This window comes from Falco punctatus, assembly GCF_963210335.1.
Source record: "Falco punctatus genome assembly, chromosome: 13".
Classification (NCBI taxonomy): domain Eukaryota; kingdom Metazoa; phylum Chordata; class Aves; order Falconiformes; family Falconidae; genus Falco; species Falco punctatus.
Window position 1 is genome coordinate 25,407,570 of NC_137593.1, and position 24,748 is coordinate 25,432,317.

At 40.3% G+C, this 24,748-nt stretch overlaps 1 long non-coding RNA gene across 2 annotated transcripts in view; it reads right to left on the reverse strand.

Moving 5' to 3' along the window:
- LOC308072673 overlaps positions 1–24,748 on the reverse strand; it is a 302,394-nt gene that overhangs the window by 124,269 nt on the left and 153,377 nt on the right. For both annotated transcript variants that reach the window (XR_013931733.1, XR_013931734.1), the window contains one exon: positions 16,918–17,006. This is a non-coding gene — a long non-coding RNA (uncharacterized lncRNA). The remainder of the gene's footprint in view (positions 1–16,917; positions 17,007–24,748) is intronic.

Genomic DNA, 24,748 nt, shown 5'->3' on the forward strand with positions numbered 1-24,748 from the left:
TTTCAGGTCCAAAAGACAAAAGGTTTCACAAGAGTTTCTGCACCAAAAGATACTCGTTTGACAGTTTGCATCCTTGATAAAGAGCCTCTCTGTAGCAATTTCCATTTCCATGCATTTCAAAGCACGGAAAATACAGTTCTGCATTACCAGATGACAATAGACAGCACCTTAAAACCTCTGGATATTAGAAATCCAGATGTTCCTCTCGTCACTAGAAATCCAGATGTTCCTCTAGCCAGATATAAGTGTAGTGGTTGTTCTTGTAATACTCGCAAAGGATAGACACCAGTATTTTGGAGCATCTGAAACATTAAGATCCTGGACTAATGTAACAGCCTTTCAACCTAGCAATATATGATTTACTAGCTGATAAATTCTTATGCAAATCATAGCAGAGCAAAAGGAAGAGAGTAATCATAACGTTCTGGTTATCAGATCTGCTCTCTTTTTTACCTACAAATACAGACAGCTGTAGAAATATCTACAAATTTGTACAGAAATTTCAGGACTATTATACTGCATAAGCTGCTGATCCTGAAAGATTTCCCCTCTGAGAGAACTACAGTTGGGTAGTCAAAATGGATTAATATATAATTCTTTACTCTTGATTTTCTACAAGAGAGGGTGAGTAGAAGTTGCTGAGAAATAATTACTGCTCTTCATACCTTTTATCAAAACACGTATATTATATATGTTACGTATCAAAGGTGATACCCTACTAAAATGGCATGGCTGAAGCTTCCCAGTCAGTACTAGACAAGCCCTTTTTCGGTGTGTATCAGGGACTCATTCTGTGCAACCCATTATATTGATTAGTAGGACCAAGTTAAGTTCAATTCAAATGGTCCAAAACTAAGGCTCTTCCATTTACTGAGAGGGAGACACTCCATTTATATTGTCATACTGCATTGAATTTGCCTTGAAACGAGGGAAGCAAATTTTCTCTTTCAGAAGACACAGGATAAATAGGTTTCTGGGTGGCTGGGGTTGCCAAGTCATTCTGTCTACACTACGTACCTGGAACATTAGACTAAACAGCTAGCAGATGATTAATAAGGGCAGGAGGGAAGACAGAATCAGGCAACAAAAGTAAAAATGTGGTTTCCATGCCAATAGGACAAGTTGAGAGTGAAAAAGGAAAAGGGCAAGCCAGAGAAAGAACAAATTTGGTACCTGTGATTTTTTTAACTGCTTCTGTTAGAGTATAAAAGGCCTGATTGCCTAATCTCTCACATACCTGAATAGCACAATAGTATTAAAAGTCATGCTGCAAAATATAACAAATTACGTAAAACGTTGCCAGCAATCATGTCAATATGCCTTTGGTGTCACTTGGTCCTAGCTTCACAGCAGTCCCCAAAAACAGAAAACTGACGGACCCAGCACCCAATGATGGCCAGGCGGGCTGGGATCCAGACCGAGCATATCGCTGCGTTCAGTACAGCTCAGGGACTCCCAGTGCCCCTGCTCAGGAGCAGCTTTCCCACTTTCCCATCCAAACTCCCTCAGGCACAACTTCTGTACCATACATGTGCTGATTATCAGCAATGAGAAGAGAAGCTGTTTCAGAGGGACCAGGGAAAGGACATCCCAGAACCAGGCAGTGACTGGTTCTTTGTAATCAAGGGACACAGCCTTCTCCATGACTGCTGGCTGCAGGACTGCTGTCCTGTTGTACCTGATAACAGGCTAGACAAGTTTCCTCAGCAGGGGTCATTACAGCAAGCTTAGTGGGCTATTGAACATCAGTGTTAGATACCTCGCCTGCTGTGTGCCTAACGGATAGCAGGCAAAATCTGCTAATTATTACAAACATCTGTCTGTCGAATACTTCCTACTCAGCGTGGTGCCTCTAGAACAGATGCAAATTCTGTCTAGAGCAGGCAAATGCAAACAAAGTGCTGGAGAGGATACCTACTGTGAACAAATGCACTGCTGCTTGGCTGCCTTCTCCTCCAGCAAAACAGCACGCATGCTTTGCTTTCACTCATGAAAGTGAGATCTTTGCTGTAGGGCAGCAGAGGCAGCGTGCATGGGTATGACTGCAGGCATTACAAGGAGGGGGAGAGTTAGAAGGCAAGTGAGTTTTTCTTCTTTAACAAGTCCACATCCACCTACAGGTTTTTACCTCCTGTTTGTTCACTAAGAAAACACAAAGACGAAACCACAGGTCGGTGTCTGAGCCCATCTTAAATATTATTGGCAAAAGTGCTGCCTTGATGAACGCACTAGAATATAAATGATGGGCTGGGAGATCAGATGCATTATGGACTGGGCTAGAGCTGCTCACTACAGGCAGCTTAGTTCAAATTGTGTCGCTGTGATCTGGGAGGTCTCTTCAGGCATAAGCTGTCATCCTTTTCTGCATTTATAGTCACAGAATCCTTTCCAGAACTCTAAATAAATACTGATCCCTTTTAAAAAGCAATGGGAAAAAATACTTAAATATATTTGCCACCTTCTTACTGTAAACATTCAATAACTAGCAGTGTTTAACGCTCTACAAAGTGAATGCCCAAATGTCACAAGCAAAACTAAATGCAGTGGCTTTGTGCTGGCTTTAATAAAGTGAATCAGAATAACATTAATTGCCTGCTCTCATTTCAAAACAGTTTTGTGATATATCAGCATTACAGTCAAGTAGACATCTCCCAGTAAAACACTTCTCCAGCTGAAAAATCTTTCAATTAGTATAAATTTTCCTAAGAAATAAATTTATTTTGAGTTTGTTTTGTGATTTGGAAATGCTCTTCAATGAAATTTAGAGTTCTGATAAAAATGACTTTTAAAATTCAGTTTAAATATTTTGACTCAAGCCTAATTTTAATATTTTTTTTGTTATAAACAAAAAATGGTTAGAAATAAAATTCAAAACTAATGGCTTTGATTAAAATGTATTAACTATTGTGACCCCCGTCTGTTTTAAATTGTCACTGCATTAGAAGCCCCATGAAGACTGAAAGTAAAAATTGAATTTTTGGCATTTTGCACAAAAGAGATTCACATGTGTATGCAATCGCAGAGACAGCATTAGGTAGATGCCATTAGCTAAAAGTGGTAGTGCTTTGGTCTTTCTTCAGTGAATACTTCAGACAGCTAATCAAATACTCAAATTTAAGCAAGTGCTTACGTGCTTTGTTGAGAAGAGTGATTTGAGCACATTCTGAAGGTTAATCATGTACTTCACATGCTTTGCTGAATTTATTCGTGTGGGTCTGATCCAAAAGCCCTTGAAGTCAAATAAGGTTTTTTTCTCGGTGAATTTGTGTATCAGACTGTAGAAGCAGTAGCTAATTTTTCTCTCTTCAAAAATCTTTTTGTCTGGAAAGCATATTTTAAAATGGTCTAGCATGAACTATTAGTATAGTACATAATATTAGCATAGCAATTACTATGTTTAGAAAGGACTACAATATCATTCCTTCATATTTTTCATGTTAGGCATCTGTTGGCTTTTTTTAATTAAAATTATCTGCACTCAGAATGTCCATAGAGGATAAGGAGCAATAGAGTCAAAATGATAAGTTATGGAATGTAAATTTTAATTAAAAACAACACTCTGCTCACAAAAACAGCAAAGCAATTATGTAACAAAATCTATCTGCTATTTAACCAGCCTGTTACATGTTGGCTTCCCACAGGCCTCACAAACTACACCAAAATCATCACATGGCCCTTCCTCAAGGTAATGAACGGCTGTTTTGGCAGGACACGCAGGTACTCAAAGCAGGGAGAGATGAAGGGTGGCTGCTTCTTGATGTTAATGGTGCTGATGCTAATGACAATGTACTATGCACAAGAAATATGGAGGAGTCAGGTGTTAATTTATGAGACCAGAAAGGTTAGTGTGCCCCGTTTATCTGTGATGGGGAGCGGTGACACCAACACTAGAAGCGCTGGCTGGAGAAGAGTAATAGCATGTATTATGGAAATGTGAAAGTCATCTTCAGTCCGAAAACGATTCTGATGGCAACGTTTTGAGATCCATTCTTGATACCCCACCGCTACATCTGACAGATGTAATAAATTCTCTTGATTATTAAGTGAGTACAGGCAGTTAACCATAAGCAGCTGTCATTTACACAGAAACATATCTGGTCAATGGGTATTGCAGTGGCACACTTCTAACCGAGTGCTCCTCAAGCTGTCATACCTGGTACATCCTCGTGTGGAAAGAGCACAGGAACCTTACCAGTACCGAGTGGTTTATATACTTTATATACTTTATATAGATGCTACAGAAAAAGTCATTTTAATGGACTTCTACAGTGTGCATTCTGCATACTGTGCATACCACATACTGTTAGACCACTAGTGATGATTGACTGGTATTGTTAATATTTTAGGAACTTTCACAAATACATATGAGGAAGTTTGAGGAACACTACCAAGGCTACATGATCAATGCAAGGACGTACGGATGAACTGCTAGAAGAACTGCTAGAGTTTACGTGTAGACCTCTTCACCCTGCAGGTGATGCAGTTTTCTCAGGCAGGAAAGTAACAACACCCAATTGCTTCCAGAACATGTTCAACCAGGCAGCTCAGCATGCTCAGTATTGGTTTGACTCTGCACTCCCAAAAGGCAGTTGTTGATCTAACTCTGCTCCCTTATAAGTCAGCATGGAGAACTTGCAAAATATTAGGCAAAAGGAAGAAACCTCCTGGAAATCTAGTTCAAGTAAGAAAATATAAAATGCAGAATAAAATACATACAAGTGCAATCCTTGTGATACAGTGCTACTGTAACACAAATTGCCAAGCTTATTCCCTGCAGTTGCACTGGGAATGGCAAAACTATGAGAATTCCCTGCTGCAAAACCCAGAACTGAATATAGATAAAAAGAACAAGGCAAGGTTTCGTGGCTCAGGAGTCCCAGAAGTCCTAGGTAATACCATAAGGATAATCAATTGAATAGATCTGAAATCCAAAAAAGAACCTGTGTGATACCTAACCTGTCCTTCAAGTGCACAAGTCATAAAAATTTATCTAGTGATATTTTAACAGTAACAAATTAAATATTCCTGCATTTACACTTTGTACTGGTGACCACATCTGACTTGATATACAAGTGTCAAGCGATCCTTGGTCCCTGGCAGGATACAAAGAGGTGTAGAAGAGAGGCAAGGCACTGCAGGTGTAAGCCTGGTCACTTCTGCAGGGTACAAAAGTAGAAAGGTATTGGTGTTGAATGGTATATTAAAAAACCAAAAACACCCCTTCCCCTGCCAACCCACTGTCAATCACTCTTCACTAACCATAAGAACAGAACAAATGCAGAACCGTATGGTACCAGGCTTCTTTGAAATGCTTTCGACAGACACAGTCCAAATTCCTGTAGGAAAGATTAGAATGTTTTTACCTGTGCTTTTCTGGGTGCTCCTGAGCACATCAGTGTACACACCTGCTTTCTACAGCTTTTTTTCTCTACCCTCTCAGAGCACCAAGGGCAAAACATTGTCATTCATCTTCCAACCCACCCACCACCACTACCGAATCCGAATATTACCCAGCAGCAGCCAGAGAGCAGTGCAAAGCTCTAACCACCACTGCTTTGTCAAATTTCAAATTCTTAGAAATTTCTTCAGAGCCATTTGATAGACATGTGCAATATGATAATGGATTGTTGGATATGCAACATGAATACAGCTGCAAAAACCTACATTTTGTGAATGTTACCATAGATTGCTAACCAGCTGCCCTAATGACTGATAGAGGATGCTTATGCCCCACTTGAATGAACTTTCATTTTACCTGAGCTTCAGAAGTCTGAAGCAGCCATGTGATAACATGTTTGAATGGTGACACAGATCTGTCTGTACTGGAAGCTTTTAGAATATATTTCTGATGGTTTGTTTTTTTCCCTACATACACAAAATAAATGCACAGGAAAGAACAGAACTTCATAGAGATTAAAACACTGTCTTGCTGCTTGCTTGTGCTCTCTCCACCACAACCAAAGTTAATGCAATGCTAATGTACAATGCAGAAGCATCTCCTTCCAGACTGCATACTCTTCTCATACACAAAAAGAGATTTTAAAGACTGTATGCAACATACACCTGATGACTTTTGCCAAAGCAGTATCAAATCTCTACAATGAGCACAGTGGACAGCTGTAAAATATGGCATTTGCAACACCTGTAATCTGCTTTTTATTATGGAATTTAGAATTGAAATACTGCCACACAGAGAAGAGAGTAGCAAATACTGTCAACTTACTACGTGTTGTAAATTACTGTTTTATGCTAGAAAATAGAAGTTGTTCTTCATTAACTGCTTCCTTCCCCTCCCTTAAAACAACAGTTTTATTTTGTTCAGACACAAGATATGATCATTTAATGAAATAAGGGCCACTCATGGATGAAAGGCAAAAGGGAAAAAGAAAGAAATGAAACCCACCATTCTTTAATACTAAATAACTTAGGTACATCTAAAGGCCTTGATGTGCAAATCTCTTGACTCCTTGTCTAGCCCATTCCTTTGCAGCTGAGGGATGTGAGGACATGCTCTCAGCTGCCTCTGAAACATCCAATACAGACCAGTCTGAGAGACTCTAAGAGAAAGGACAAGCGGACCACAGGTTTTATTAAATGTCCCCATCCAACTCTGCCTCAAAGGTAGATAAGCTGCAATCATAGCTACATTTCAGTGAACTTGTGGTGGGAAGGAAAAATTATTTCAGCACCAGGAAATCCAGAACTGCTCCACAGATACTAATTCAAAACTGTCGTCTGCCCAGATTAATGCTTAGGAGAAATAAAATTAAGCTCTGAGCTTGCAGGTAATCACATTACACATTACCAGAAAGCTGTTGCTTGCTTGGATTTCATTCAAACACACCAGCTTCACTCTCATGATTTATGGAACTGCAGAAATCTGCAGCGATTTTTTTTCCCCCTCTTAGCCCTCTGGTTTAAATATAACAGTTAGTTAAGCTGAGAAACTGGGAAGGCAATTTACTTTGATAATAATAAACCAAAGAAAAAAATCACTTTTTTTACCTTAGAAGAAAAAATTGAACTCTTCTTCTATCTTAAATGCTAACTGAAACCATCCCTTCCAGGTAGAAACTATCAATAAGACGACTGTAAGTTTCTCATCTGACTCTGGCAAAACAGAATCACTGTCCTTCAGAGGGATCCAGACAGAAATCACAAAATACTGAAGCAAAAACATACTATAGGAAAAGTCTAACATATCAGACTGCTTTATGGAATAAGTAAAGCACATAGAAAGAAATCTCTGCAAAGACAAAAGTAGCCAGTTATGGGGAAGAAAACTTCTTAGGAAAGTTCCTCCTGCCTTACCCATAAGGGGTTTGCCTCACAAGGCACCCTACTACCGTAAGAGTGGAGCAAAGGGCTACCAGAACAAATGCAAGTATTTCATCGATGCTTACTGTAAACTTCAAAGGAGCACAAAGACATCCCAGCATCAAGATGCTTACTGATTCACCACACAACCAGAATTTGGAAAGGTCATTCATTTATCAAAGAATCAAAAACTGGGACCATAAATCACCTCTTACTTTTTGTCTGCTAAGTGCAGTTTAGTTGCGACTAGACACAACAGCAGGTAACCATCAGATATGCCAAAGTGCCCTGAGGCCTTGGGTACATTATACACTTGCCGTTGCCATGGAAATAATGATTCCGATTTAAGAAGTGATAGGCAGCAACCTGTCATGGTCTCATTCTTGAATGTCCCAGAGGAACCTTGGCAATGAACACTAGGCTGAAATGCCTCATTGGAATTCCTGTGAAATCTCTATCTCCAGGAAGACATTGCTGGTATTTTAAGGCCCTGTCACAGAGTTCTGATGCAATCATGACTCCACTGTTATTTTTTTTCTGGTGCCTTTTGTACTATCATTTGTGCAGTTTACTGTGGGATTTACTACCACTGTCGACTGCAGAACAAAACATGCATTATAGACCCGATAAAACCCGCAACCCTCGGCATGGAAGGTGCAGCCACCGAACAGACCTACACAGAACAGAGCTGCTCAGACCTCTGCTTTGAAGCGTAAAATGCTGCTCAACAGTGACCGTATAGCCAAGACAAGAGACCACAGTTCAGCAAAACTGGAAACAGAGTGACCATAGTGGGATTCTTCTGTTCGTCATGTATCCTGATGCCCACTTTTCATAGTCCAGATCCTTACCTTTCTGCATTCAAATGTGAAATTGTGAACATATCGGCTTTGCCATAATAAAAGAACACAACATCACCAACTTTCAAGGATTTTTCCAATCGCATAGGAAGATTTGCTTACTATAAAGATAACACAAGTTGCACGCAAGCCCTATTTGTGAAAGCATTGTTGCCACTTCTTGAGAATCTTTTCGTATTTATCATTTTCATGTTGTCATTTCCTGGATCCTTGCCAGAATCATGAAGAGCTCCCCAGTTATTACTGCCATAAAACATTTCACCTCATGCAAGGCTCGCTACAGGAACTGCTGACCATGCTATACAGGATCAAAAAAACCCTATTTAGGAGCAACACCATTAATTGACAGTCCAGAATCTGTGCTACAGGGGTTATTCTTCCTGCCCAGGCATATGGCATGTGTACATGTAAAAATTCCAGGCCTTATCAGCTGAAGATGTAAGTAAAATGGTTCCTGCTGTATCCCTAATAGTGGCCTCATTTCTAACTCATTGGAAAATGACTAAAACACTATGAATGGTTATGCTTTTCAGCCCATTTGACTTCTCTTTCACTGGACTCTATTCATCAGCTCTGCTGATGCTATTGTAGCTGAAATCACATCAACACTTTCCAGGAATTCATTATATAATGCCAGACCAGATTCTCAGCTAATGAAAAGTCTGCTTTCATATTTCTGCTTCATTCTATTTTACAAAAGATTGCTTTCATGATTCAGGAAAAGGTATGCACATGCATGAACTCTTTTTCCAGGCTCAGAACACCAATATGAGCATTATGCTCATCTTGCTATCTGCTATCTGACACCTGCAGCTTTCACTCATTCCCCTGAAAGGCAAAGGTACCCAGCAACTCGCAGGACAAGCCTTCATCCTGAGCTACGCAGCTTGCTTTATACCAGCAACTCTGCCTGGCCTTCCTTGAGCCAGCATCTTCTTTGCAATGGGAGGCCATGTTCCATCACCTAAGCAACATTTTCTTTACAACCTTCAAGGTCTTTCAAAAACGGGTTTGATGTTGAGTTTTCCAATTCAGTGTTAAGGCAGCTGGCTAGCTCCTCTGACTTTATTCAGTGGATGTTTCTTGTAAGAAATGCTCAGCTGCTGTAAAACCGTAGAACACCCTGGCTTCAATGGAACTTTGCCATTTTGTATCCTTTGAAGATTTGACCTGTCTGGAAAGGATAAATTTTAAATCATCTTATGTGGGGAAAAAAAAAAAAAGAAATCACTGGTGAAGTATTTCTCCTTTTCTCCAACTTGGTGCACTGGAAGAAAACCCTTTAAGTTAAGAATTATAGCACACTGTTAAAATATCTTATCTGTCCAGCAATTCAATAGCCTGTAAAATTACCAGGGCTTGTTCAGAAAGTAAACAGAAGAAAATACCGAAAGCACAATTCCAACCAGGTTTTCCCACTACTCCAGTACTTTCCAATTAACATCCAATCTGCTGTTTACATGCATGGAAGACAGAAGTTCATTTCATGCACTTGACTCAAATAATAGCCTCAGTGGCAGAGTACAATGGTATTCGATTCTAGTGCTTTCATCTTCAGTGGTTCATTGTCCCCTCTGCCAAGAACACAATTTGGCTCAACCCACTGACTTGAGGAAAAAGAAAATAACCCACACCTGCTGGTGTGTTCTATAGCAAACACTATTTTCTGTTGGTATCAAGGATATCTAAACTCATGTTTCTTTTTTATTTTTAATCATACTAAAAAATTGCCTTCATTTTTCATTTCATTTTTGTGTGTGTTTGCATGAAATTTTGATTCACCTTCTTTTCACTCTTGTGACATCTTCCCAAAACACACAAGGTTTAAGGGCCTCGCACTCAGCTATTTATTTGCTGCAGAACTCCAGGGAAAGGACAATGCAATATCGTTCCCACCAGGGAGCAAACAGGGAACTAAACAGAGAAGCAAAACATCACCATTTACCTTCTAATTCACTGCCCTTCCCATCCTAGGCGAGGGAAGACCCTTGCCCCAGCTCCTTAAGGGCACAGCCTGCTTTCCCCAGGACACTGGTCCAGCTGCTCTGGTCTATGTGTTAGAGGAGGAAGAACATGGATGTCTCCAGGGGATGCAGAACAGCCATCATGCAGAGACAGAAAAGGATGCAAGACTACCATTCTTTTTTTTCCTTCTATAGCAAATAGGCTCACTAAAATCAATTAGGATAACCATAAACTGAGCTACCAGTTAAGGTGAATAAGAGACAGAATTCAACTTTATTAGTTTTATTTCATGTTTTGTAATAAAATTTTCATTTTGGTGATTATGACCATGCACTGGAAGTCACTTATTTCAGTGGAGCATACTTCCCTTTGCAAATGGTATGCTGCCCGTTTTGTGTGACTTGGTACTTTCCCCTTTCTACCCCGTGGCTTTTACTCTATGGTGATGGGTAGTTCAGACCAAAGGGGCTGTGGGACTTCTGGCCAGATTGTGATTTTATGCACCGTTTCTACAGCAAGCAACTGTGGTCTGCACTGCTCTTCCTATACCAGCATCGTATTCCTTCCCCACGGTGTCAGACATCCCTTCTCTGCCCCAAAGGGGATGTGTCACACTCTGGTCAGGGACTGTGAACCGTAACACTAACAAGGGCAGGAAAAGAGAAAAGAGAGTTAAATATGCATTAGAGGTGCAGGTAGTTGATCATGTAACCTCCCAGTGCGAGCATGAGAATCTGAATTGCCAGATTCCAGGAGCAGCTTCCTCAGAAATGGTCATTCCTTTGTAAGTAGAACAGGCACACTTTTCTTATCACAGCAGCCTCTGAACTTAATTAAAACCCTCAATTATCAGCTTTTAAGAAAATAGTAGATGCCTGATACAAGCTTCTGAGCTGAATTTGACTCCTAAATTCAAATAAGCACACAAGATATGCAGCTTCGAGCTAATAGGTGCTCTAATCACTAATGTCCAAAACTAGTACAATCTTTCCACCAGGGTGCAGACTTTGAAGAAGATTTAAAATCTCTTCACTAGACATGTCAATAGATGAAGAACACACTCCCATTTTAACCCTTCAAAAAAGTCAGTGCCCTATGCTGCTATGCTCCCTGGCACAGCACGTTAGTAAGGTGAGATCCAGTCCTCTGTGCAGACACACTGGGCACCTCTTGCAGTAAACTGTTATTTTTAATGAGGTTAGCCAGCATTGGAAAGACCAAGCCATAAAAAAATTCAGCATACCGTCTGTACAGCACCACACAATCCCACATGGAGGCAAACAATCATAAAGAACTCTGGAGAGAAAAAAAAAGCATTACTTTTAAAAATTGGCAGCTCTACTGCACTATCCCAGTCTTCTATGTCTTTTAACCGATCACTGGACAACTATAAACTTGTTTTTGCTGACTATATATGATTTGAATCTTAAAGTAAGAGAGTTTACAACAGTGTTTAAGACTGGTGTTAGGAGGGGAATGAAATGTACTGACCAAAAGTATAAAAGAATGAAGTACTACTTTTTGACTGAGAAATTTATAATACTCAAGATTATTCTTATCCTTTCTTCAAGGTGAAAAATATTACATGGTTAAGAACATTTTGAAAAAGAAGAAAATTTGTAAATTCTGACTATAAAGTCCCTTTTCCGAGTCCCCTCATAAATAAATGTAAGGTAAATATTTGATTTTATTTTTATTCATTGGTAGTTCTGTAATAATAAAATATATGCAATTATTTTGCTTAAAATCATTGACCCAGACACTCCAGGTCATAAAAGAATGACTATGTAAAACACTCAGCACTGACAATACAGCCACTGGATTCTTTCTTGAAAGAAAACCACTTGTAGAGTACCTGTCTGAAGATTTGAATTTGTCATGCCGTTGCAAGGATTGTTATAGATGATAACACTGTGGCGTTTTAGTTTCTGTTGTGCATACTAATTAGATAGCTTAAGAGCTGATATCAAATGTATATTAATTCTATGAACTCTGGCACCCTACTGAATTATTTATATGATGTCTTTTCCTTACTACATTTGAGTTTGAGAATTCTAGATTTAGCATCACACGTAAACCTTCCTTTTTGATGCAATACTAATATCATGGCTTTGCTACACTTCTACGAACTCCAGATGGAATAAATGTGCTTCAGCTTTGGATTTGCAAAGCAGAAGAAGTTTCTACAGCCTCATGGTATTCCACTTCTAGGTAGTTTATGGGAAAGCGTGCACACATTTTAAAAAGAATAAATAAAAAATCTCTACTGATAAAAGCCTGGCACAGATCACAACTTGCACCATTTCCTGATCTTCAAGAAGATTTCTTTGTTCTGATTTTTCACACACCTAATATTTGTGAGACTGATGTGTGCTGGTCTGGGCTGCAGTTGTTCAGCTGCTGCATCCAAGTGATCTGGATGAAGCTCCAGCCTTTGCCTTTGTCGGGCCAAATTAGCAAAAACCCCACACAATCTTAATGATCTCTTTAGTGAGGATAGTCTGATGAAACAGAACTGATATTCCTCTGACACAGCAGGTGAGAAAAAGGCCAGCAGAAGGAGTCCAGCCCTGACTTCAAACTCTGATTGCACTCTCAAACATAGCATGCACCTGGGAAAAACAATAGTCCATTACAATTACTGCTGAGCCTAACACAGAATTGAAAAGAATGCATTAAGGCCAGAATGTCAAGCTTGCTGCCTTGAAAAGAATAAGGTATCTCCTGATCCCGTGCTGAAAACCGTTTCACTGTTACGGACAAAGCAGCTCAGTATTTCCAGCATTGTTGCAGGTTTAAAAAAACCTCAGGACTTTCACCGTCTAGCAGGGCTTAGCTGATACCAGCAAACAGATACACAATTTGTAAATTCCGGCTCTGATTCAAAGAAAGTAAACACAGATATGCTACATTTAAGCACATTTTTAAATGCAATTTTGAAGTGCCTTTACTTTCATATAGCATTAGGAATATGGAAGGACATCCCACCAAACTCGGCTCTAAATGACTATTAAATGCAATTACATATCATCATCATTATCAAACAGTTTGGGTTGGCAGGGACCTTAAAGATCATCCATTCCCACTACCCTGCCACAGGCAGGGACACCCCCCACCAGCCCAGGCTGCTCCCAGCCCCGTCCAGCCTGGCCTTGGGCACTGCCAGGGATGGGGCACCCACAGCTGCTCTGGGCAGCCTGGGCCAGCGCCTCGCCGCCCTCACGGGGGAGAATTTCTTCCTCATATCTAATGTCAATGTGCCCTCCTTCAGCTTCCAGCCATTCCCCCTTGCCCTGTCGCTACGTGCCCTTGTCAAAAGCCCTCTTGTCGGCCCCTTCAGGTGCTGGGAGGCTGCTACAAGGTCTCCCCGGAGCCTTCTCTTCTCCGGGCTGAACAACCCCAACTCTCTCAGCCTGTCTGTAGGAGAAGTGCTCCAGCCTCTGATCACCTTCGTGGCCTCCTCTGGACTCGTTCCAGCAGGTCCACGTTCTTCTTCTGCTGGGGCCCCAGAGCTGGACGCAGTGCTGCAGGTGGGGGTCACGAGAGCGGGGCAGAGGGGGAGAATCCCCTCTCTGGACCTGCTGTCGGTCACGCTTCTTGTGATGCAGCCCAGGATGCGGTTGGCTTTCTGGGCTGCGGGCGCACACTGCCGGGTCACGTTGAGCTTCTTGTCCCCCAGCACCCCCAGGTCCTTCTCCTCAGGGCTGCTCTCAACCCATTCTCTGCCTGGCCTTTATTTGTGCTTGGGATTGCCCCAACGAACATGAAGGACCTTGCACTTAACCTTGTTGAAGTTTATGAGGTTTGCACCAACGTGTGTTGCTCGGTCAGGTTTTGTGAATTATCACAAATGAGGAAAAGGAGGCCCATAAGAGCTCACAAAACACTGAAAATAATATAATTTAATCCCATGAGCTGCACAGATGATTTCCCAAATGCAGCCCTAAACACAGAGCAGGTTCAATATCCAAGTTAAACAAGGTAGTTATTAACCAGATTTCTAGCTCATCTTCCTGACACCACTGACCTACAATGTGTTTTTTTTACAGTCTGTATTGTCTTAATTCTCTTTTCTGGTGAGAAAGCACATGTAACTAACCAACAACAGAAGCAATTTTATATGACCTTTTTAGACCAAGTTTATCATTCAAAGAACCTATAATCGCTTACCAATGGAATTCAGAAACACTAAAATAATACCTCTGGCACAGGGCTACCACTCTTCATAATTCTGAATACTTCAATTTTAAGCATTATGTATATCTTGTAATATCCATTATCTATTTGGTTCATTTATCTGTTTTATCCGTTTATTTTTAAGGTGTGCTTTTACCATGGACCTAATCACCACTGGGGTCTGAGAACTTGGATTAGTTTAGCTGATGCATACACAGCCACACCGAAAAGCTAGATGAGAGTAACAGTGCTGGAACAAACAGCCTATATCCTACCTGCAAAAAGGTATGAAAGGAGTAACCAAAGTCTAGCATACATCCGCAGCCTTATCAGTTGTCTTGGACTTAAAGATCAAAATCTTTTTAAAAAGTGTTGCAGAATTTGTGTATAGACAGGAACAACCACCGCTAAAGAGCCTGAATTAATTTTGCAGAGAGAACACATGGTTCATAAATATCTCAGCTTAAAAGCTATATCACATGTCTTGCATTTGCTAAGTAATAATTAGAACACAAATAAATAGGGTGCCAAAGGAATCTCTGTAATTTTATTTATAATAGAATCTTGGAGGACTTTTTTCCCCAGCTCAGTAAGAGACATTAAGGCTATTCATCATCCTGTTAGCAATATGGTAGTTTTCTACAGGGACATATGGAACTAAACTGAACTTGTGTCTTCTAGCTATGACTTTTAAAAATTAATCTATTCAGATTTGTTTTCATTTCTATCAAAAGTTTTCAGCCATCAAATCCATCACTGCTCTCCTGAACAAGTTAAAAATCTAAATTCACTTGGAGTAGGAAGCACTATTTAGTTCATGAGAAGCACTAGTATGCAACAGGTATCAAGATCCAAACAGAGCACAAGTACATGAACCTGTCCCCAGAATCAGTCACATTTTTACAGCCTGAATTTCTACCAGGTTTTCTTTCTTCTTCCATTTCATTTTTTTAAATCAGGCTCTGAACTAGCCCTTTCATATATCTTTTCCCTTCAAAACAAAGAGATTGAATTTATGTCAGGGGGTTCTTTCAAAACACTTTCTGGTCTCAAGTTTAGAACATACCTCAATGAATTTACTGGAGTCACCTGAATAAGACTTAATATATGCATGGAGCTTAGACTTTCAAACCCAAATATTTTGAATGTTCTGTTCCAAAACTGTTCCAAATTAGTAGAAATATTTTCTCAGCAACAGGGGTTTGGACTAAAGAACAGACATAAATTAACTGAGTTCAGTCCAGAAATGGTGACTAGAGGATAATGTGCAGGAATTTTGGTGAATCAGAAACTGACCTTATTATTATCACTGCTCTTAATCTACCTTTCATTTATTTTTCTCTTCTTTAGTTTCTCTGTTACTATTTCAAAAACCACGAATCCATTTTTGGCATAATATATCTTAAAAATCTTAGACTTCAATTAAAACTCTTAAAACTCAAATCAATTCAGATCTGCATGTAACAGTGAAAGGTTGATGCACTAAGTGATAGACATATCAGCAGTAGCTCTGCTGCTCAGTTGTGAAGAAAAGCTTTGCCTCATTTTCCAACACTGCGGGGGTTGAAAAAGCAGCATTGTTTCACATTTAAGTACGTAAGACATGACAACCAGTCCAAAGTAGCTAAGTTCACACTCCAAAAATTCCCATGCAGAGCTCTCACTACACTTCTTAAGTTATCCTTATTGATTTTCCCTGTAGTATGCAGCTTAAAGAAAAAAAAAGAAAGTCTGCAGGCTTGACACATCGAGATCCTACCATCTAAGAAGCCCGTGCTTAGAGTGCTCTGAAGCTTCTACAAGATTTAAATACACAGTTTTGTTAAAATACATGCCATCAACATGACACTGAACAAAATAATATGCCATTATGTTTCATTTCTTTCTACAATGATTCAAGCCTTTGATAACAATAATTTTTTAATATGTCAGTGGTTATACCGTAAACAAGCAGAATGAAGCTGTAAGACATGTCAAAAGAAAGGAAGTATTATACACAAAGAACAAATGTGGATGTACATTTGGGGACAGAGACTTATATGGTACTACTTACAGTTGGGAAGGGAGTACTGAAGTAAAGACACAAAGGTTATTTGTTAAAGACAATTATGTTTTCCAGCATCTGCATCAAGATGCCCAAGTATATGGGTCTTTAGCATAAACATTTCTAAAAGTTTAGAGTTATTAGGAACAAATAAAAATGTATACAAAAATGTGATACTTTTTTTGCATCCCACAGTCTTGCAAAACACACCACTGATTTTAGAAAGTTAAGTACATACATACATTTCTTCCAAATGACTATTATTAAGCCAAGCCTTTTCAGGACATTACATAAATCCTTGAAACCAGCAGTTTATAATGAAAACACCATCAGACTCTTAACTAAAGCACTGTGATCAGTGCAGCTACAAGGAAGAAATTTTATCTACTCTATATATCTCTCAGAATGAAATAACCATCTCTCAGCAAATCTATGTAGAAAAGGTTGTAAAAATAAAATCTGTGAAAAAGATTCCAAAGGGTGGAATGAAGAATTAAAGATAAAACGAAGGGATGTCTGTAGGAAAGATCACAGTCAAAGTGTTGAAGGGCTTACCTCTATCTGTGCGATAGGGTGTATGACTCGTGCTTCTTGCTCTTGGATCCAATAACAGCACCACAGCAAACGGTTTTATTCTGGATCATCTGTGAATGAACCAAAAGAAAAGATGTTTCGAAGGAGCTGTGCAGGTTAAAAGATGCTGTACAGGTTGTACAAAGCAATGGAATAAGGGACATGTGAAGGGCTGGGCCCTGGCTGTTGCTGCTTTCCCTCCTAAATATCTCTGAGGGAAGGTTCAGTGAGGTGTCCCTGCTGTGTGTTCCTAGAGATGCAGGTGGCCAGGGAAGGCTGAGATCCCTGCTCTGATGTGTAGGATACCATCACAGACTCTGGTTGATCAAATCTTCTGAAGGATGCTACACTTCCCTCATCCTGCAATCCATGTTTCATGTGCATTCAGGTGAGCAAGGCCAACATGCTGCTGAGGCAGCCAAAAAGAGCAGTGAAGAGCTTCTGCAGGACCAGCAAGGTGAACCATCCTGCCATGCAGTCAAAGGAGCAGCAGAACTTGTTTGGACTTGTTTGAACACACAAGGGAGATGGGAGGACTGGGATTACTCCCTTAGGCAGCACAAACAATTGTACCAAGCTTTGCTGTAGCACCTAAATGCACCAAGAAGGACTTGCTGAAGGTGCGAACGGGTGACTGACCAGGCAACGTACATACACTGCGGTGAGAAATGGCAGATTTGCTCCTTAGTGCAAAAGCACTAACTGAGAACTGAACTTTGAGAAGGACTGTGGCAGTGAGATGCATCCTCTACAAGTCAGGCCTGCTGTTATGGCAGCAGGGACCTGCGGTGAGCGGGGGTTAATTTGTAGACTCAGAGAAGTCTTGAGACCTGAAGAAACTGCCTATCAAAGATGGGAAAAATTAGGCTTAATTGTAAAATTGAGCAAAAAAAAGGGGGCAGCTATGCCTTCCAAAATGACCCAGAAAAGCCATCAGATTCTCTGAAAACATGGGCAGCCCCTCCATCCAGTCTCCATTTCACTTTGCCAGCAGCAGTGATTACCAAGCAGAACCGGGTTGGTTATGGTTGGAACCGGCTGGAGGGAATGAGCGAGCAGGGGAAATTGAAGCCTGAAAAGTTTCTGACAGGCAGTCAAAAGCCAGTCAGATGTGGGTATAAATCACAGGCAGAACCACATCGGACAGGCACATCATCTCCGAGGGGGCTGCCGGTGTGTTGCCATGGCTGGCACCCAGAAGCTTCCCTCAGACCAGCTTTCAGTTGCAGCTGGCTAACATCAAAGTTGTACTGCAAATCCTTTACTGCTTTCAATATTAACATATTAATGGTGTACTACAGAGTTTATGGCCCTTTCTCCAGGTTGTGGGTGATGTAGCTTGTTTCTTTATTAAAGCAGCTGTAAAAACCATTTGGAGATGTACACGAGGTAAAGCGGGCTCCCTGTCCAGTTTGTCACTAGCACGCTTTCCTCTCGTCTGCACTGGTATTTAATTTAACAACACTGTTCAGCTCACTAACAGATTTTGCAATCTAATGCTGAGACAGCTGAAAAGGTCAATTAGAAGAACATATTTTAATATCAAATTCCATTCCATAAACCCACTCATTCATAAAACAGAATGAAAGAAAATGATCATTATTATAACTCGTGCATTCAGCTAATTGTAAATTCCCAGTTGTCATCTAGGTTTGTGGCTTTGCCAAAAGATTTGTGTAGGAAGAGCTGTAGAGGTGCCAGAAGGCAATGTACCGCTTCAAGCACAAATTCCTTCTCACCCTTCCTGTTTGGCAGGCAAGTGCTTGTTTGCCATGGCATACAGATCAAAAAAAAACTGTTAGAGGAGATCTCTGCTCTGCTGGAGCACACAGTCCTGTATCACCCACCTTTAACTGGTGAGACTACCCAGATCAGTTGAGTCATTGCAAATCAACTTGACAACATCTGATTCTCTAGTAGTTTTGAGACAGGATGTTCTTTCAAGCAGCGTAACCACCTACTTGTAGCTCCCATTTTAGACATTTACTCTTTTTAGCACTTATTAAAGCCCAGCATCCAAAACTCTTTGAAAGACTTGTGGATGGAAGCTAAAATCAAACCTGCCCAATCCTTCAGACCTCTGGACCTGGTACTTCCTGATAACTAACCTGAGTTCAATTGTATTTATATTCAAAAAATAACACGGGCATGAGAAGGATGGAGTGTAACAGAACTCAAAAAGACATGGAGATGGAAGAAAGGAGAGTGATCAGATTTCAGAGTAACGTGAGAGACTGCTCAGGTCAACTGTGAGAGTCAGTACAAGGCGTACAAGGCAAAGACCCCTCCGGTCTGGAAAGCAGCTCTTGTTACGTCAGTACTTCAACAACAGAGACAATTTTTTTATTTTTTTCTAGATTGGTACTTAACTTCTGCGTCCAAGGACAAAATATACATAGCACAGATGCACAATTTGAAGTGGATATAATGAAGCAGCCCAAGCCACGCCACTGTCATCATTGTAAGAAAGGTGTGGGATCAGATGCAAGGAGAGCCCTGTCATGTCAAGTGGCCCTTGTGGAAGCAGGTTGGAGCTCTGGTAGATCCATGGGGAAACAGACTTATTAGGTAGAAGTTAGAATAGATTCTCTACATAAAAAATGGTCTCAAAGTTACACTGGCATTCATTTAGTTGTGGAGTGGGTGTTTTGGATTTTTTAAAGATAAAATTGATGAGTTGCCTTTCTTCCTGTGATAAATTGTTTGGGATATTAATTTCATTGATTAAGTTTATTAGAAGATCATATAATCAGAGAATAAGTTTTTCACTTTATAAATAGTTGGTAATTTCTTAAACGATGAAAATTGCTTAAAATGCTTTCTTACATTTCCTTAACTTTTTATTCTCTGAGAAACTAGTTACATATTGAAAGTACAAAATGAATGACAAAGTTAAAATGAGATTTATTATACTGTGCTTATGAAATATGTTCAAGAAGTTTATGAATGTCACTCACCCAGACAGAATCCAATCCTGCACACATCTGCACACACACTTTCATCTTAAACATGTAACAGGTCCAATCCATGCCCACACATGAGCTTCCAGTAAAGAGAAACATGTGCGCAAGTGCTCATAGGAAGAGCAAAAGTTTCCCAGGCAAAACACCCCACATGTTTAAGCTACAGCTGGGATGTATACAATGTAGTCTTACTTCCAGGGCAAACTAAAGTCCAACTAATGGTAGGGGCTCAATGATCCTAAAGGTCTTTTCCAACCTAAAGAATGCTACGATTCCATGATTCCCAAGTACAGTTTTGTTGTCACTGTCCTGAACTTCAGCTGAAGAACACACAGCAGCCCCTGCTGACATACTTATTTCTATCACTTGTCTGTAATTACTTCCCTGTCTTCTTGTAGACCAGCTAGATATTCCTTTTGTAACCCAAGGATGGCAGCCTACAGGCCTCCTCTGCACTCACCTAGTCTAGGGAGGAGAGGACAATAAAGCGGGTGTGAGAATCACACACCAGGTTGTGCATGCCTGTCCTGCAGGTTTATTTTTCCGCGATGACGCTGATTTCTCTGAGCTGGGTTAGGTCCTGCCCTTGCCCCAGCAATGGAGAGGGTTTTCCTCTCCCTCTCTGGGCCTGCTCTATCTCCTGTAGCAGGAGGCTGGAGAACAGCTGACAGCCTGCCTTTGCTGTTTGGGCCACTTGTAGCTTCTTTGATGGCCCAGACCCTGAAGGATCTAGCACACAGCTTTAATGGCTGCACATGGCACAGTGGTAAATACTTTCTCCATTTTACCTGCCCAAGTGCTGAAACAAAGGTGGTTAGAAAAATAATTTTGTCAAGAAAAATCTCAGAAAAATTGAAAGTCTGTTTTCATCCCATGTTTTCTGTGGAATGCTTATAGATGTTAGAGCTTAAAAATCTCAGAAACCTTTTTGTTTATCAGCAGTTTCAGAGAGTCATAAGGATTTTTGTAGTTTGAAAGACTTAGGGTGCATTTGACAGCTGTCCAACTTAGTAACTGAGGCTATTAGACTATGCAGAAAAAATATAAATACTGCTAATGTTTTTTTGCACAGTCAGAGTTTATTGTGATTCATCATTTGAAGAGTTTGTTTGTTTGTTTTGTTACAGAAGGATCACTTAGTACAGAATATGTGTGTGGGACTATTTAAGTACACCACTACTTCCCTGGGGGGCTCCTGTTTACTTAGAACAAACTACATGAATCTTTAGCTTTGCACAACACTTGTAAACTTTTTTTACCTTATTGGTACAGGTTTCAGTTTCAGAACTACTGGATGTAGCTGTCTCCCTCTCTCTCTTCAAATAATGGTATTTTTTACAGACCAGCTGCCAGAACAGCTGCATAGCTCTCAAGGAGCAGAATACTTCATATATAGGACTTGATCTTTAGCATTGAAGAGGAAATAAAACACGATATCAAACAGAGTAATATATTGACACAGTATAGAAAAACAACATTGCCCTTTATGGACTACAACATCAATAGAAGTGCAAACTAAAAGAGTTCTCCTGCAACTCCAGCAAGAGACCTCAGGCATGAAGCTGGATGATGTCTAACTTCTACTTTCTTTCATTTACAAATACCTGCTTGTAGCTCACTTGTTTGATCCTCACAGATCAAACAAAACCACACATCTGTTTGTACAAGTACAGACGAGCTTTTCTGAGCATACATTTCCTGCATGCAGATAGCTCTTGGCATGCTCATATTTTGCATGCATAATTTGAGTCTTCTTTCTTAGTGTTTCATGCACTCAAAAGTCAGATCATAGAGCAAGGGCAGAAAAGGAGCCTACCACTGACTGCCACAAGGCACAGGGAACAATTAGTCCTCCTGCTGGTCAGGGTCAGGTTTTGCCCCTAATGAGCCTTGGGCTTCTAACACATCACTCCCTTCCCTACTATGGTTTCCCAACCAGAGGCCAGCTGAGTCCTCCCTCACTCACCTCTTCACAGGCTCCCACCAACCTCAAACCAAAACTGCCTGCTACAGTCAGAGTGGAAAATCCCTTTTCTTTAAGAGTCCCTCTACATTAAACAAGCTCAGCTCTTCTTTCTCCTGATTTGAGTACAGATTTTTATAGTCCTGCTTCATGACACAGGCAGACCTTTCAGGAGTTTGGCTGCTAGATTAATTACCTGATAGCTCTTTCCTATGAAATAACAAGGGGAGGTCTGACCCTCAAACAGAGCCCTCAAAGCAGGCTTTCGTTTTGAAGAAAGGCTGTAAGGAGCAGACACTGTCCATACTTACTGCTGCTAACTTCCCAGGTCAAGTGAGGCATTACAGCTTCATCACCAGAATGGAAAAGGTCTTTGCTGCAGCTGAGCACAGGATGAGACTTCCTTGTAGGTAGCAAAATTGTCATGGATAAAGGGGTGAAGATTAAAATAAGCATTCGGTGCAGCCCATCAGTTTTTAGAGAGTTTGACTGGAATAAGTTACTCACAGGAGGCAATTTCCAACATGTTTATATAGTTTTAAACACAAATAAATAGCAGAATAAAATAAAGAGCACTGTGCACCAGAACTTCCAGTTCATTGAAGTTTATCTCTGAGTAAGTGCTTGCTATCCAACTTCCTAGAGTAGAACTCCTTCAACAACAGGGTTTTCTTCCCCTGTTTCTCTTAACTGCTGTCTTAAAATATTTGTGGCTCTAGAAATACTCCATCTCTTCAGAGGATGTATCAGTTCAGCTTCCACACTTTTTCCTCTTTCTATTTATGTGTCAGAATATTAAAGCCATTCATGACTTTCTAATAGAAAGTTACACATACCAGGGAACAAGATAAAATTATAGTGGACTGGGCATCACATCCTGCCTCTTGCGCTCCAACAGAAGTTCATCCATCTTACACCATCCCTAAACAATGTGCCTAACCTGGCCTTAGTAATATCTGGCAATGGAGTCTACATTATATACCACTGCTTAAACATATGTACCATTAAAAACTGCTTTTTTTCTTCCAATTTCTTTAACTTTCTACACCCAATGAACACTGAAAACAATTTATTATTTTTTGTTTTTTTAAACAACCTTAATCATATTTCTGCTAGGTTTCCCCTTAGTTTTTAAATAAGTCAAGTTAATTTATTTTTTCTCATAGATCCTATTTTCTCATTTCGATTTAGAAATTACTCTCATTCATAAATCCAATTAACCCTCTACCAAGTACCTTTAAAACCAGCAACACACCAGTAGTTCAGAAAGCAAAAAGTTTGAGAGTTCAGATAATTACATTTACTTCCAAAACACAAGGCTAACAGGACAGCACAAATTGCGATATATACATTGTGCACATATTACCCGACATCCAGACCACAAGCTAACGAATAGGAAAACTTCCATGCACTATCCTTCCCTAAGCTTCTGGATTTGAATTGTTTATATTTCAGTACCAGATCTCTGTTGCTCCAGGATTCAGGCTTGCTCACGTCATTCCAGTCTACAGAAAACTCAGCCTCAAACTATTTAGTGCCATTGTCCTGGTATTGAAGTAGAAGCCCTGCAGATAAGTTTCCTTTTCTATTCTTGGTAAATCACAACCTGGAAATGATTAGCTATTTCTTTTGAGTGCCAAGAAAATAGCTTTAGCAGAAAAATTGCTCAATTCACTCCATCAAACTGAATTTGAAAGCAGGCTGCCATGCTGGTGCCTGTTCAATTCCTAGGAGGGTATGTTGTCTGCATGCTTTAGGTCTTGTGGCTCTTGGCCTTCCTCGCCTTTTCCTATTTCTGCTCCTTCTGAGTCCACCCTGAGACAATCCATTGAGCCACGCTAACAGAATGGACCCCTTTAAACAGCCACTGCTTTAATAACAACAGAGCACCTTGTGGAAAAGGGGAAGAGTTACATCTACATCCTAACACTCCACTTCAACTTTTGGAAAAGCCATGAATCTACCTGTAGACTTGTAGGTGTATAGGACTTGACCTGTTATAAAACCTTGCTCTAGAATACGCTGAAAATTGATTCCCTGGATGAATAGGAAATGGCTGCCTGGAAATCTCTATTTAATAAACCAGATAGTTAACAGCAGGAAAAGCATTGAAAAAAAATTAAAAAAACATTTCTTCTCTGGTCAGAGCAACACAAATCTAATAAACAGTCTACAGTTACACCAACTTACCTACAATAAAAAATAACTGTTGTCATCCAACACAATGTAGTAGTTATTGTCTTTTCTATAGTGATGACTGAAGTTAATGTTTGCACTTTGATTCCTAGCTTAACTTCTGTCATATCAAACAGGCAAACACTTTGGGAACTTCTTGTCCCCAGCTACGTGAAGCTAGAACTAAAAAGTCTGGGAAAAGGCTGAGCTGACAGTGTGACTCTTTGCAACACTAAAACCACGAGGTGGAAAGCAGACATCTCCTTTCCAAGTAGGAGGCAAAGATTGCCGGACAGAAGCTAAGTAGCTGGCATCAACATCAATGGTATTTCTGCTGGTTTTAGAGTGCCTTTTTCTGAACCTAGTGAGAACAGTTCTTGCCTCAGTCAAGCCCTCACACCTCTAGCTTTGTTGTGACTGCTTATAACAGTAGTTCTGCCGCAGTCATTTAAGGGGAGGAACTGCAATTATTGCAGACAACATGAGTACCGGACCTTTGAAATGGCTGATGCTCAAATGCAGTTCAGAGAACTACCAGCAACTACAGCAGTGGCCATCAACATCTCCAAAGGGAAGACTACTTAGGGGCAAAAGTGGTGTGGTAAAAGGAAAGGTCCAGAGAAAGAACAATCTAAAGCTACATGGTGTGAACGGAGCTGTCATGCTGTGCATTATTCATTCAAGACTTTAAACTAAAAAATGGATAAGAAGA